Genomic DNA, 17318 nt, shown 5'->3' with positions numbered 1-17318 from the left:
GCGAACAATAGCATAGCTAAAACATTTCTAAAACCGTTTTTTTTTTTTTTTTGCGGATCTCGTGGGTGTATTCTATCCTGTACAAAACCGCTCCTTAAATTTTCAAAACGCGCATTCCGTTCCCATGGCTCATTCGTTTTCTAGGTACAGTGTTCTTCGAAACATATATTATGGGAGGGGGGAGGGGGGGGGAGGTCTCTTTCGGTGCGGACGCCTAGGGAACTATGTTCAGTGGTTCCCGATCGCGATCTGTATAAAACGGAGGTTGGGTTCGTTGGAGAAATTGAACAATCGGGAAGTTTTATACATACCTCACACAAGTGGCAGCCACCCCGCAAAAATGTTTTGGGCCCCATATATATATATATATATATATATATATATATATATATATATATATATATATATATATATATATATATATATATATATATATATATATATATATATATATATATATATATATATATATATATATATACAAAAAATATGAACATAGGATACTCATTTCTGGTTTTGAAAAAAAATGTCTTCGTTTATTTTTCAATTAAAGCAAATTACAACAACATGTCATGTGTGTGAGTGCATTAGTCTGACTCGAATGTTTTGAAAATAGCTGCTTTATTTTATGACTGCCGTATTATTTCTTAACCTACAATCGGTCAAAAGAATATGAAACATCAAAGCTTTGTATGTGTAATGGTTTTTAAAAGCTTTTATTTAACTCACTTCCTCGTCAGTCGTAAGTCTGTCGTCAGTCTAGATCGAAACGCCGGAGTGAAAATTCGGTCACTTCTACTTGACGATACGATTCATATTTGACACGTGGGTCAAGACATGAAGACAATTCAATCTGAAATTAAATTTGACTTAATTGGATGCCTAATTATTTTTTTATGAATTAATTAATATTTGGACCGAATTAGTAGGCATGTCTATCCAACCACACCACACGCGTCATCACGTTCAATAGCTGCACCATCACGTTCAATGGCTGCGCCATCACGTTCAGTAGGCGCGCAATGGTTTTTAGTCATGTAACTCTATTGTAAATAAAACATGTAAAGTACTAAAAAAAAGTTTATAAAAAACGTTTTAATAACAAGCTTTTATGTAATAATGGACTAAAAAGTAGAAAATAAATTATAGACTACTATTTAAATAACTATAAAGCAAAGCGTGGGTGTCTTCCTTAACATTAGTAAAGGTATCCAATAGATACTAAAGTGACCCACGCTTTTCTTTATAGTTATTTAAATAGTAGTCTATAATTTATTTTCTACTTTTTAGTCCATTATTACATAAAAGCTTGTTATTAAAACGTTTTTTATGAAAAAATTTTTGTCTTTTTGTATTTGTACATTTCCTTTTTATACTATTTTATTCTTTAGTATGTATTTTTAAAAAAAAATTGAGAGAAGTAATTTTTAATTTGTTTAGTACAAATCTAGTAAAAGTTAGGCCTACTTAAGAGCACGTATTTTTAAAAGAAGTAAATACGTCATGTAAGTGGTTTAAACGTTTGCCTATCATTCACAATGGTTTAAAAACAAAAGTAAAAAGATTATACAAGAGCGAGAGATTGTGTCTATAGAATAAAGTTAATCCAATGGCAGCCACAGTATTCTTTTTACAAAACAACCATCAAGTCAAAAGTGAAAGAAAATTAAGTTTTTTAACTATCAAAAAATTGATTTTGGTCGGGTGTGGGCCCCTAAACGGAGTGACCCCCCCTCCCCGCATTGCGGGGTCTGGCGGCATTGTAGTTCCGCCCCTACCTCATACCCAAACATAGAAAAGGTCTACAAGGCTGATAGCAATAAACCGCCATAATAATATAAAAGAAATCGTGGTTCTAATATCTCCGCGCGCAGTTTCTTTCAGGAACTACTTCGGGGAGGAGTGAAGTGTGCCCCCCCCTTTCGAACTACTTTCGCAACGCCCCCCCCCCCCCCCACCCTCTCTTATTTCCTCCCTCCTCCCGATGAAATAGAAAAAAAATAGTTTACCAGTGTCCGCCCCTACTCCTCCCCCCGAGGTAGGTAGACAACCAAGCGTACATTGAAACACATAGGTCTCAAGTTATGCCCACTACGCCATTATGTTGATCTACGTTGTTATTGTAGATGGGTTTTTTTTTTGTTTTAGCTTTTTTTCTGGCTACTAGCATGTGCAATTTTCTATTTTATTCGCAGAAACTAAGACACTTTTTTTTTCTCGTTGACGAGAATGGTTGAAGAAAAGTTTAACTCGAAAAATAAAACAATTAATATATACATAATTTATTTAAAGATTGGTTCCACGAGTTATCTTGTATATAACAAGAAATATATTATGTATCGCTTGAATGTAAATAATAATTTTGTGTTTACTCTATATACTGTTGCGTTTTCTATGTATTTTAAGTGCCTTTGATTGATCAGAGTTTCATTGTGTGTAAATGTTTAGAAAATCACTACGTATCCTATGTTTAAAGCTAAAAAACAAACTTTGTTAAAGAATAACGTTTAATAAAACTTACCAATTAATCAAGAAGTAAAACGTTTTGCTATACTTTACAAAAGCGTCATGAGTTGTAGAATATGAATTAATATTACCCGCAGGATTGCAGATCCGCTTGCGGTTGCCGCAGATTTATACAGCGCCCCCTTGTGGGGAATTGCCTATATTGAATTACAAACACTGCTGACTGCTATCGACCAATCAATGACGTTACTACATTGCAATATAAAATGTTGTCCTCCCTTTCCACCGTCCCCCCTCCAATCGATTAAATCCATAGCAAATCTTGCGTCAGATATAGGGGAACGGTAATAATTTAAAATTGATTATTATTTGCATCAAAGTACAACAGTTTAAACTTATGATAAAAGTGATTAATTTATTGACTAAAATTTTAAAGAATTGTTTTTTTTTCAGTTTGAAATACGATATAGCAAACGATATTACCGGTTTTATTAAATTCTGATAGAGATATTTTAATAAATGTTGCCAGATTGCTTTTTCTGGACGTTATAAATATAACTCTATGTTTAGAAACGAGGATACGACCTTCAACCATCGCTTGTCTGCATTATCAAGGTTATTAAAATTTGTTTTTGAGACGGGTACAGTGACATTTTACCTGGAGGGTTAAGTCTCTTTTTAAGTGTTCTCTAACATTACACACAGGTAACACAATAGCACGTCCTCAAGTAAACACAGTTTAAAATGTGTGTAGGTTTATATACATACGTCGTCTCTTTTGTTTGGGCTTAGGGTTAAAGTGACAAGTTTTATCTCATGGGCGAGTGTTAAATTAAATGTCTAAAATCCGCATTGCTTCATACAAACTAACTTGTGCAATATTTAGTGGTTAAATGGGAGTGTAACTACCGTAAATCTAAACGATATAAGATGTATTTCAAAATTACGCCGTAGCCTATATATTAGAAAACGAAAAAAATAACCATAAAACACTGCTGGGAAGATTTCAGGCAACTAAAATACAGCTGCTATCCAAAGTAAATACACATAACACTAACAATAACATACTCGAAGAAAAGTATGTGATAGGAAAACCGAAAGATTAGCAATGCTACGAGAATTCGATGCCAGTTCTAAAAGCTAAAAATTTGATACTTTGATAATTTAAAATCACATTCTAATAAACCAACGTATTTTTAAAAAGTTTCTATGAAGAAAAAAAACAGTTTGGTCACAAACATACCTACTATTTTTTATAGCCCGATTCCACTAAAAGAGTCATCACAACCTTCAAAGTTATCAATGCGTTACCAAGCCTATAATCTTAGAAGTGCGGTATTGTTTTCTAACACTGGGTTATTTAAATGTAAACAATGATTGCGCTACATTTATTGGATCGTATTTGTCGGAGCATCGGTTTGCCTACACTACCGCCCAGCACATCCCAGGGCGTGCTGTATGAAAGCCTTGAGTTTAATTAATTAATCTCCTTAATAGTGAGGTAGAACACACTTATATATATATATATATATATATATATATATATATATATATATATATATATATATATATATATATATATATATATATATATATTAAATATATAAATTCAACAATTAGTACTTATAATGCAATTAAAATTAATTTTAATAAACCTCTGGGTTAATTCAAGTAACGCAAATAAAAAGATGTTATATGATTGCATATTTATCTTTAATTAAAAAGACCAATAATTTAATTAATTTAATACATAAAGCTAATTATTACAAGTATACTTTCTAATGTTAATGCTTAATACTTCTTGTTCTGAATAAACTGTTTTTGAATACGGTTTTTGCAATAGGTATCTCAACACATTTTTAAATAATTATTTCTCATTTGTGAAAACGATTTCAATATAATAATTATTGTGTCAGTATTTTTTAAATTTGAATGGTTCTAAACAAATTTCAGGGGAATTCGCTATCATCATGCCCTTTTCCCGAAACTACATTGTATTTTTAAATAGCTGGGGAAAACCAAAGTAATATTTTCATTGTAGTATATTGGCAAGTGTTTGGCACAATTTTTATCTGCTACGCAACATTGACTAGGAAGTTATATCCATGTGAATTTTTCTTTTTTTTTCCCTGTCCTTATTGTCAATTAAGATAGGAATCAATGAAAATCCCGTTAACTTGTTACTATTTTTACGCTACAGTATCGTTTTATTCATGATCTTAGCTGGAACCGATTGTTCTTGTATGTTTTAATTAAAGTTTGGGGTAACTAAAAAAATCCTTTCTAAAAGCGCCTCTTACATTAGGGGTAACTAAAACAGCCTGTTTAAAGCGTCACTTACATTAGAGTTAACTAGAATACTCTATTGGTAGCGGTTCTATTATTACCTGTATATAGAATATTCTGTAATATTACATAATGGGGTCAAGATCGGTCTGAAATGTTAAACTATTTTTATAGTATGCATAATCATTTAAATATTAGATTTAATATAAAGCTTGGAACAACTATAAAAAGCCACTTATATCAGGGACTATATCGAGAATGTCTAGAATGTAATGAAATATCTATGAATTTTAAAAAAAAATATTATCGGAGTGACTTTTAGTTTCAGTCTTTTAAAAAATTCAGGATCGCTAAACATTTGGGATTGAATTAAAATAGACCTGTGTGTTTGGCATCCCTACAATCTTTCTGTCGTATTTTGTCGATTTCATTTAATTTTTTAAGTTAGCGTTCAGAGGGTTTGCGCGGTGAAATTCATACAAAATAGGTCAGGGAATTTTTAGGAATAAAGGGTATAATCTGACATTGTTTCATCCCTTATTAGGGATAACTATAATATTGCATGTTAGAAGCGCTTTTACCATAAGGGGTAAGTAGAATATTCTGTTAGGGGCGCCTTTGATTACTAAAGCAGTGCAACTATGTCATCCATAGCACAACAAAACGAGAAGCCACATTTGAAAATAATTTTTAAAAAAACGTACGCGTACGAAATAAGATTTAATGCAAGTTTAGAGGTAGTTTAAATACAGTGTGCGTTATCAATATCTTAGAAGGAATATTTGTAGAAATAAGAAAAAAAATCCATAATTGTAACTATATGAAATCTGAGGACCGCTGAGCTACACATATGTTGTGCGGGATATAAAAATATGTGTTTGCTACACCCTGCTACGCCATTGGCTGGTATAAATAGATCTGGTCCTAAGTGTGCACACAGGGTGTCGTTTTAATACAAAACGTATATTAAGCTTTTATAAAGATAACGAACTTTATGTAACGTGTTTAGTATACAGACAGTTTAACTATACTTTACACAAAACAGCAATAAACTGTCATTAGCTCGATGAACGGTCACATAACAAATTATCTTAGGGCACAATTATTAAATAAAATACATACAGACAATTATCTCAGGACAAACTTCTCATGACATAAATCTCAGACAAAGTATTATATGATAAAGTATCTTGAACAAATCATGGCAGACAGAAAAATAAAATCACGTCAATATATCCAACACACTAAATTTATTTTATACATAATTCAATCACATGATTAAGTATGAACTTAAATACATTGTCTAAACAATTGAATGTGATCGACTATATTCAATTTTTTAAAGTCGCCTCCTAAACTGTGCAACATATTTTAGGGCCACTTGTAGCTAAGGCAATGGCAATAAATTATTTGTTATTTGTATTGTAATGTTGTTGTTTTGTAGTGTGTGTAAAGCTTGAATTTTCAAATAAATAAAATATTTAAATAAATATTTTAACGCATACACAAGCGATTCGTTATGTTAAACGTAAAGTTGTTAGCCAAAGCATAATAAATTAATAGTTGATTATTGAAAATTATGTTCTAAAACTTACGTTTGATATAATATAGATTTCAAAGTCGGACGTTATTAAACGGGAATCAAGATAAAACACTCTTTCAAATCTTGATCTGCGAAAAAGGAACAACAACATAATGAAAAAAATATACATAATCAATTATAAACTACATAATACAAATAATGTGCACAATTATAAGAAACAATAAATTTACTCTTTTAGTTTGTATTCTCAAAATTGTGTAATCCTAGGTTCAAGTAATAATAATTAAAAAAAAACTTAAACAATCATGCGCATGTGTAGGGTGGACGTTCTATATCAAAGCGGCCCGGGGGGAAAACGCTAAACTGAGTTGCCCTAGCCCTGACTTATATTTTTATTGTAGCTTCTTTTTCCATTCAGGCCTGAGTCAGATACCTACAAAGTCACTGGTCACTTTTTAACTTGCAATGTAAAATAATAACCAAAACGATGGATCACAAGTATAGTTTTATTTAGACCCCATACCTCGTGAACGCACTAAGCGAAAAGAGCAAAACAAGTCGCCGAATTTTAAATATATGTTTAATAAACGTATGTGTATATACTATCATGTCCGTTCCCGCGCGCATTTGCGGGGGCACGAGTTTGCCTACACTACCACCCAGCAGACCCAAGGGCGCGCTGTATGGAAGTCTCAGTCTCAGTAATAAGGCTATCTGCTTCTGTTTTATGCTTTGCTACACCTTTCATGCAATCGCCATGAAACTGGGAAGCTGTTGAGAATACTCATAAGGATGTATCTGCGAAACAAAATATTTAAATTCGCACGGGTGGCGGCCGGACAGGACGTGATTTTGTTCTTCTCCATACACGGTATCTATAATAATAGTTTCGCTATTCTGTCACTCTGTAATTTCGGAACTCCCTGGGCGAGGAGGCGGACACTGGTAAAAGTATATATTTTCTATATAAATTGTATTTCAAAATAGGGAGCGGTAGACGTTCTATCGGGGGACTCAGCCCTCCCCTGGAGAGTTGCCTGAAAGAAACTCCGAATGCGACTTTTGTCAAGTTTGAGCTTACGTGTAAGGGTAAGGGACAAGACTACGACTATTTTTAGTATGAATATGCAGTAACTACGTGTAAATCACGGTTAAATCCAGTTAAAATGCTGATTCTGAATAAAAACCGTTTTCAGTTACATTTTTCGTTTCTGGTTAAATTTGTAGTGAAGCGGTGCTTTTAGTTTTGGTTTCGGTTTAGAGAAAAATAAAACACATCAACCTAGTGCCCGTTTATCTAGTATAAAAATACAAATAGATTGCGGTTTGATACCGTTCATCAGAGCGCCATGAAACTTTGGGGAGTTAATTAGAATAATCCAGGAGAGGTTTCTGCAAAAAAAGATCTTTTTTTTTAATTTCGCAAGGGCGGCGTCCCTGAAGGGAAAGATTTTTCTCACTATATGGTATATAAAAATAAAAGTCGGATGCAGTTTGACACCGTGGCATGAAAACTTTGGGGGTTAAAGATAATACTCCCGAGCAGGCTTCTACGAAAATAAATCTCTTATGGTCGGTGCCCGGGAGGGTGCGATATTCTTCAATACATGGTTTTGACGCCCAAAATTTCAGAGCGGCTATCGTAGCACTAGGTATCCGTAAATTGAGCGTCCTGCATAGCGGGTAAAGGTAACTACTATATTCAGCGTTAAAACGTCAACAGGCACAGCCGCAGGCGCCCCAGCTATTGCTTGGCATGAAGCGCCCCGGACTTCCCTGTGAGCACTATGGTGCCTATGTTCGTTTACAAAAAAAGGCTATACACTACGGACACGATGGGCAACAATAATCATTGTCGAATCAGGAGCTTCCTCCGGTGCCCCTGAGGGTTGCGATTTGGCGCCTACGTTCGTTTTAAACAGTGCGGTAGACTTTAAGATGGGGTTTTAGAGTCTCTCACTGCCAAGGTGCGATTTGGCGCCCTGTGCTATCCTGTTAGCACTATGGTGCCTGCGACATTCGATGATTAAATCTAGCCAGGGGCCGTACGCGGCGCCCCGGCTACATGTGTACTCGGGGGCTCCCGAGAGCGCCCCTCTACGTCCCTAACACTAAAATTCCACATGAGCAAGTAACTACTATCTGTAGCAAACACGTTATAACAGTGTTTATAACAGGTATAATTTTCCTCCAAACATTGACGACCACAAATATATAAGAGTATGGACAAATGTCAGGGTGTATGATGTTAGAAAGAAAAGAACAGCAGTTGCAATTATTAACATAAAACTAGAGGACTTTATGATTACGTGTAGAATAATGAAACATCTATTGCAGAACAAACATTGCTAAAAATAAATATGCACGTAAAGTCGTTATTTTGCCCAATCAATTATAAAAATTCTGCATTAATAAAACTGCTTGCTGCAGGTATACAAAAAATTAAATTAAGAAACGCACAAAACATTCATTACATACATTTTTTGCAAGAAGTCTGGAACAACGAAAGAAACTGTAATGAATGTAAAATGGTCTAGTAGTCAAAATGCTAAAAACACTAAATAAATCATGTGTAAAACTTGTCGAGGCATCACACTTCACCACTCACAAGTAAAATATTTTGCGGTATCAATGTCAACAGAATATCCAGTTTTGCAGAGGAAAAATCGTTGAAAGAACAAGGCGGGCTTTGAAAAGAATAATAGACAACACATTTACCTTGGGACAAATACTAGAAAAAAGTATTTTTGCTTTTTTCATTGATTTTGAAAATGCTTTTGATAGTATAGTCAGATGCAAAAATCTTACTGTGTCATGGTTTTCAGGAGAAATAATCAGACATTAAAATAAAAGGTTTTCAATGCAGAGTTTATCGGAACCATATAAATGGCCTATATATTATGGTCCAGGCAGAAGTAAAAGAATGAGGCGTGTTCTGTCTCCACTGCTCTTTAACCTAGTAATTTACTGGCTGAAGCCGTAAGCTACAGACCAAATAAGAGGCAACAGATTGACGCTAACAACTAGCTCAGAGTACCTACGTTTTCGATTGGGGATGGAGTACACTAAGAAAAAAGATTTCATATATTTAGTCAGCATGGTCGATTATTAAAGAGACTGCGTCATTTAATTGAAAATACGAATCTCTAAAGCTAAAACAACCATTCAAAAACATGGCGATCGTAGAACAATTCTCCCAAGACCAAATGTAGACCAGTGGTAAAGCATCATATTCAATGAGGATTCACTCGGGGAAAATGGAAATGGATTGGGTAATAAAAAAAGATGGTGCTGGATTGACCCTGATGCAAGAATGGGACTGGATGTTATCACAGGTATTGCGCTGAACTGGAAACCTATGGAAACCAAAAACAGGGAAGACCAAATAAGACGTGGATTTGCGCACAGCAAAAAAAAAACACATTTTACAAAATAGTAGTCACAAATTAACAAGATTTCTAGTACTGATTCTTCATAATGAATGTTTGTTACAATTTTGAATAGGCATAGTATAGTATATACAGGGCGGTAATCTGAAAGTTTATGAAACACAGTCGTAGATAAATGTATGATAATTAATCATAAATCATTTGCCTAGTGCTACCAAGTAGTAATTTATTGAACAACATTAATTTTCAAAAAATCATTGTAGTGAGACTAGAGTTTTGACTCTAGTTTGTTGTATTGTAAATCTTCAACTTAATCAATATAACTATCGTAACTAAGCCTCAACACTATCTCGTGCTATCCAACGATCTGCAGGTTAAAAAAATTACTTGGTTAGCAAAGGGGAAAAATATTAATAAACAAGATTTTTCTGAAATCCTGCTGACAAATTTAAACAGTAACAAAATTAAATAGGTAAGTAAAATTATAAAAACACTACACCCGTTAATCAAGTCTAACAATTTCTAACATTTAAAACATACCGTTTTTATACACGCACAGGAAATTTTGCTTACGGTATAGGATACACGATAATAAAATCATACCCAGGATAACACAGCGTACCAAATAATAATATTTTACTGCCACATTTTAAAGCCAATTTGTTAGTTTACATTAAATTGATCAAGGAACCACACAATAAACACAGGTAACAAGCTGGAGATAATTTCCAACAACTCTTAAAATATCTAGTTGGCAGAGAAGGAGCAGCGAAAAACGTTAAATGATGTAAATAATGTCAAATTGACATCTGTTTGGTTGCGGTCATCCCAATCTGAAGGCGAAGAAAAATGCGTGCTAAGTAAAGTTATAGTTCATTAAATAACATAAAATTGTTCGTGTAAACACAACTTTGGAAAACTCTGAATTTGCACTGAAAATTATATCAATATCCGTTTGTTTAAGCTTTGAATAATGTAAAAGACGGCTTATGAAGTTAATAAATATAAATAGAGTTATAAATTATTATAATTTAAAAACCTTAAATAGATGAGGGAAAATGCATTAAATTATTTATTTTTAATTTCAGATAATATGCTTCAACTAAATTACACCATATTAATGATTAAAAAACACATACAATTTTCAAAAAGATAGTTGCTCTCAGCGATTTTAATGAGTAGCAAAATGATAGGCAATGTTTATTTTTAAATTTTAATAGTAATCTGCAATAATACAGATGCAGGCAGTTGCTTCTATATTATACCTCTTATGTGTGGAAAACAATATTCACTAAATTTATGTTAAAATGTATGGCATTTACACTATATGAAGTGACCTCAAAGACCTTAACAACTTTTAAAAAGATCAACCATAAAACATTTATTAAAGATCATGATGCAGTATAAATGACGTTTTTACAACAATACAACAAGACGGTGGTTGGTAGCGGCAGTGTAAAATTTCTGCCTTTAAGTGCGCGGCTGAACCAATTAATATGTTGAAAATTGTTGCTGCTGTTAGTGTTGATATAAAAAATAAGTGTTAAAACATGGTATGACTTTTCCTAGTGATATTGATAAAATAGACACTTTTATAAAAAATAATTGAAAAAGCTGTAGTATAATTATTTATAAAGAACATTCCTTATGAGAGAGTATATATCAGTGATTATTTGAACTGATTACCATTTGTGAAAATCATCAGTCCAAATAAGAAAAGACGGTAATCTCTCGTTCTAGGTATGTAAAATCGCCCTCGACTAGTAATGTGAAAAACAGGTGACTCCTTAAATTTTAATAATTATTTTACTATTTGAGAAGGATTTATGTTTTGAAAAATACAAAAATGTTTCCTTGTTTCTTGTTTCTTTTATGTACCTGTTTTTAAACAATTGAATAAAAAATTTTCAGTAATAAATGAAGACTAGCGATTTAGTAGCGATGTTTTCATCAGATGCAACCATGCTCATTTACTATAGCAGCCATCTAGTTTAAGTTTTATTTTGTTAAAATTATAGCGGAAGATTCAGGGGAAGCTACTCTATTTTACAAAAGGCTGCTGTTTATATAGCAAATCTTGCTCGCAAACACTGCTGTTTAAAGTTAATTTCTGGCCTATATTGATATATTTAGCCATTAATTTTGGTTTATTATTCAGTTATCTATAATATTTGACACAATTATTTCACAATATACTTCTACTAAAGCCTTGACAATGAGGTAACTTTTTCGTACATTACTAGCCGCGGCCGATTTTATGTACCTAAAGCGATAGATTACCGAAAAGACATCTCATTTCTTACAGTGGATTTGATGGTTTTAAAATTTTCAAAGCGTAATTGCATTTACTAAACAAAACAAGAAATAAATACACTTATTTTTTATTGTGCTAAAGAAAAATAAAATCTAAACAGCAGATGAGTATTCTTGTAAACGAGAAGAGAGACACATGCATTTGTTGTTATCTTACAATCATGTGAACACTAATACTAATACAGTTTCCTATACTAAATGCAAAGACTTGAAAAAAGGACATATTCTAAAGTCTCCTACAGTTGATTGTATTTAAAGTGTTCGTTTACTAGTAGACACTTACCTACATTTTTATATATAGCTGGGTTAATTTGATTACAGATTTTAATTTTGTATAACATGGAAATAAAACAATTAGAAAATAAGAAAAGTAACAATGAATTATATTAATCGATAAAACAAATATGATTTGATAGGTCATTCTGTATTTTTATTATATAAAATTGAATGTAAGATTTTAATGAAAAAAGTTGGTCGAGGTTTCAAAGAATTGTTATCTAGAAGCAACCACATATAAATTAAAATTTATAACCGAGATTGCTAAAACATAGAGGTGATTAGTGTACCATGTCTGATAAAGACGAAGACAGCGTCATGTCTTGTTTAATGTTGTAAGTTATTTTTCTCACTTTACAAAACACTCGTTTGAACAAAAAGAAACTATGGCTGTAGAAAACTTATGTGGTGGCGATGAAAAAAAAACGAAGGCAGAAAAAAATGGCTAATTATTGATGAAATGAAACGAGTGAGATAAACAAACACCTGCATTTTGCTTCAAAAAGAAGGATGAAATATTCAGACAATCTAATTCTTCAAACCTCAGGTAAAAGATCATTATCCGGACTTGGAGCCAAACACAGAGTAGATTTTTTTAAATGTTTAAGTAATGTCACAACATTTTTATTTTAAAGTTTAGATTTATACATTTTTATGCTTAATTTCAATGAAATTCGTTTTCTTGAAGCAAATAATATGACTTGTGAGGTTAAACTTGATAGTATGTGAATATGTGAAACACAAGTACCAATGTGTTCTGTATCCTTGCAGTAAGTGTTGTAAGAGAGAAGGAAGCACTAATCTCACAAACGTTTCACTAATTTGGATTTTTTTGTTCTGTCTCCTTAAAGCTCAACTCTCATTTATCTCTCTTGTTTCTTTTAAACCTACGTGCTTTTTGTGAACGTAAACATCAGTCATCATAATTAAGCTTAATGTTTACAACAGTGGGAAGATTACAAGAGAAATTATATTGGTTAAATGACGAGTACAGAACACAATTTTCTAAAATATATCTTTTCAAGTATCCTTAAAAATGGCAAATACATTTTTTATCCTTTTCCGCTATTTACATTGTAGTCGACTCTTTTAGTTGTCAGTGATTGCTTAGAGAGGAAATATAATTTTAAAAGTAAATGTTCTTACTGCACATTACAAATCACTGAGGTGTAACGATGAAGTAATTAAACAGGCATATATAAGTTTATTCAAATTACAGACACGTTATTGTCGGTTGCACAAAAAACGGCGGATTAATTTGTGGGCTTTGCTGGGATCAACGTTGGCCTGCTGCACCTGCGGGTGCGAAACGAAATACCAGAGCGAACAAAAGCATAGCTAAAACATTTCTAAAACCGGTTTTATGCGGATCTCTGGGGTGTATTTCTAGAAGTTAGCTCTTCTATCCTGTACACAACCGCTCCTTAAATTTTCAATACGCGCATTCCGTTCCCATGACTCATTCATTTTCTATAGGTACAGTTTTCTTCGAAATTGAACAATCAAGGAGTTTTATAAATGCATCACAACCAAACATAGAAAGGCTGATAGCAATAATCCGCCATAATAATATAAAAAAACATCGTGGTTCTGATATCTCTGCACGCAGGTTCTTTCAGGAATTACTTCGGGGAGGAATGAACTGTGCCCCCCCCCCCTTCTGAAGAACTTTCGTTACTCCCCCCCCCCCTATTATATCCCCCTCCCCCTGCATGAAATATTTTAAAATATAGTTTACAACTGTCCGCCCCTATTCCTCCCCACGAGGTAGGTAGACAACCAAGCGTACATTAAAACACAAAGGACTTAAATTATTTCAACTACGCCATTTTGTTGACCCACTTTGTTCTTGTAGATGTTTTTTTGTTTTGTGAATTTTAGTTTTTCTGGTTACTGGTATGGGCAATGTACTATTTTATTCGCAGAAACTAAGACACCTGATTGAAGATAAGCTTTACTCGAAAAATGAAAAGAATTAATATATACATTATTTATTTAAATACTAGCGTACCCGTCCCCCGCGCGTTGCCGCGGGGATAGAAGAAAGTTTGACGAATGCATTAGGATTTCACCAACGCGTTACCAATCATATGTTCTTAGACGAGTTACCGTCTTTTCTAAAAGTGAGTGATTTAAATGTAAACAATGGATCATAAATATCGGGACACGGGTTTACCTACACTACCGCATGAAAACATTGAGTGTACATTAATCGCTCACCGAAATAATATGGTAGAACACACTTCGGTGACCGCCCATGTGTCAGAGACGTAGAGGGGCGCTCTCAGGGGCCCCACCCCCGATTACACTACCGCATAGGCGCTGCGCACGACCCCTGGCTCCTTAAAACTAACAGGCGCCATCGTGCCAAACTGCATCCTGTTAATAATGATGCAGATTTCGTCATTCGCTAAAGTGACACAAATGAACAGGAATTTTTTCTTTAACACGAAAAAAAAAGTATTTGACGTGTTTTAAACATCAGTGTGACCAATGCAATATGCTAGCTTTACTAATGGTCTATTATTAGATGCTCGATCTCAATTTCTGACTGGATTGTCTAATAATAGATGCTTATTGCATCATTCGCAAAGTGACGAAACTCTACAGTAGGCTCCTCATATTCATAAAGTTATTTTTTCATCTTTGGCAAGGTGACGAAACTGTACAGAAGTATTTCCTCTCGTTACAAAGTTATTTTTAGAAGCCTGTTGTAGTTTTACCGCTGAATATAGTAGTACCTCTTACTCGCTATGCAGGACGCTCGATTAAAGGATGCCAAGTGCCAACATAGTCGCTCTAAAACTCTTGGCGCCCAACCGTGTATAGACGAAAGTTGTACCCTATATGGCGCCGCCCATAAGAAACTTTAGTTTTCTTTTTCGCAGAAATATTCTTGGGAGTATTCTCATCTACTCTCTAAAGTTTCATGGCACTCGAATGAACCGCATCCAATTTTTTTTATATATACCGTGTATAGAGAAAAAAAATCGCTCCCCCCCCCCCCCCCCCATACGGAGGGCGCCGCCCTTGCAATATTAAACAATATTTTTTTTGCAGAACCCTACTATTGAGGGATCTAATCATCTCCCCAAAGTTTCATGGTACATGGATGAACGGTGTGAAACCGAAATAGACTTTTATTTTTATAAACCTTATATAGAGAAAAATCGCAGCCGCCCTTGCGAAATTTAAAAAGGATTTTTTTTTTACAGAACCCTTACCTGAATTGTTCTAATCAACTCCCTCAAAGTCTCAAGGCTATCGGATAACGGTGTCACACCAAAATCGACTTTTATTTTTATATACCGTATATAGAGAAAAATCGCACCCTCCCGTGGCGCCGCCCTTGCGAAATTAAAAATGATTTTTTACAGAACCCTTTCCTAGAGTTTTATAATGAACTCCCCAAAGTTTCACGGCGATAGTGAGAACGGTGTCACCGCAATTCACTTTTATTTTTTTTTATATACCGCATTTTGAGAAAAACAAATCGCGCCCTGCCGGGGCGCCACCCCTGCAAATTTAAAAACGTTTTTAGCGCAGAAATCTTGCGAAATTAAAAATTATTTTTTTCAGAACCCTTCCCTAGAGGGTTATAACGAACTCCCCAAAGTTGCATGCCTATCGGATGAACAGTGTGAAATCAAAATAGACTTTTATTTTTATATACCGTATATAGAGAAAACAAATAGCGCCCTGCCGGGGCGCCACCCCTGCGAATTTGAAATTTTTTTTTCCCAGAAACCTCCCCAGGAATATTCTCAACAACTTCCCGAAGTTTCACGGCGATGTGATAAGAGGTGTGGTAATGCATAAAAGACACACACACAGACACACAAACACAGACACACATACACTGCTTTATATATATATAGATTGGTTCCACGAGTTATCTTGTATATAACACGAAATATATGTATCACTTGAACATAAATACTAATTTAGTGTTTGATCTATATACTGTTTTGTTTACAATGTATTTCATGTGCGTTTTTATAATAAAGATAGATCAGTTTCATTGTATGTAAATGTTTAGAAAATCACTATGTATTCTATGTTTAAAGCTAAAAACACACAACCTTTGTTAAAGAATAACGTTTTAATAAAACTTACCAATTAATCAAGAAGTAAAACGTTGTGATATACTTTACAAAAGCGTCATGAGTTGTAGAATATGGATTAAAATTACCCGAAGGATTGATGACCCGCTTGCGGTTGCAGCCCATTTATACAGCGCCCCCTTGTGAAGAATAGTCTATATTTAGAATATGAATTACAAACACTGCTGACTGCTTTCGACCAATCAATGACGTTACTACATTGCATTATAAAATGTTGTCCTCCCTTTCCACCGTCCCCCCTCCAATCGATTAAATCCATAGCAAATCTTACATCAGAAATAGAGGAACAGTAATAATTTAAAATTGATTATTGTTAGCATCAAAGGGAGAATATATTACTACATTTTTAACTTATAACATTACTGATTATTTTATTGACTAAAATAATTTTTTAATGAATTGGTTTTTTTTCATTTTGAAATACGATATAGTGAACGATATTATCGTTTTTTTTTTATTTTGATAGAGATATTTTAATAAATGTTTCCAGATTGCTTTTTCTAGACGTTATAACTTAATATTTAGAAACGAGGATACGACCTTCAAACGTCGTTTGTCTGCCTTATCAAGGTCATTAACATGTCTTATAGAGATGAGTGCAACAACATTTTACCTGGAGGGTTAAGTCTCTTTGTTCCCTATTGTGTAACACTACACACAGGTAACACAATAGCACGTCCTCAAGTAAACAGTTTGAAATGTTTGTAGTTTGATTTACATACGTAGTCTCTTTTGTTTGGGTTCAAGTGACAAGTGTAATCTCATGGGAGATTGTTAAATGTCTAAAATCCGCATTGCTTCATACAAAAATAACTTGTGCCATATTTAGCGGTTAAATGGGAGTGTACCCACCGTAAATCTAAATGATTTAAGATATAATTCAAAATTACGCCTTATATATTCGAAAAGGAAAAAAAATAA

The 17318-nt window shown here is 33.7% G+C and overlaps 1 long non-coding RNA gene across 1 annotated transcript in view; it reads right to left on the bottom strand.

Moving 5' to 3' along the window:
• The window catches only part of LOC131951381 (uncharacterized), a 28892-nt gene extending 12449 nt beyond the window's left edge, over positions 1 to 16443 (bottom strand). Inside the window, exons 1-2 of the long non-coding RNA XR_009388421.1 lie at positions 16390 to 16443; positions 6348 to 6423 (exon numbers count right to left, since the gene is read on the bottom strand). This is a non-coding gene — a long non-coding RNA (uncharacterized LOC131951381). The remainder of the gene's footprint in view (positions 1 to 6347; positions 6424 to 16389) is intronic.
• Positions 16444 to 17318: the final 875 nt, after the last annotated feature.

This window comes from Physella acuta, unplaced genomic scaffold, assembly GCF_028476545.2.
Source record: "Physella acuta isolate Inbredline_101_S28 unplaced genomic scaffold, ASM2847654v3 ptg000809l, whole genome shotgun sequence".
Lineage (NCBI taxonomy): Eukaryota > Metazoa > Mollusca > Gastropoda > Physidae > Physella > Physella acuta.
Note: the sequence above shows the minus strand (reverse complement) of the source record. Positions and strands in the feature narration are given on the sequence as shown.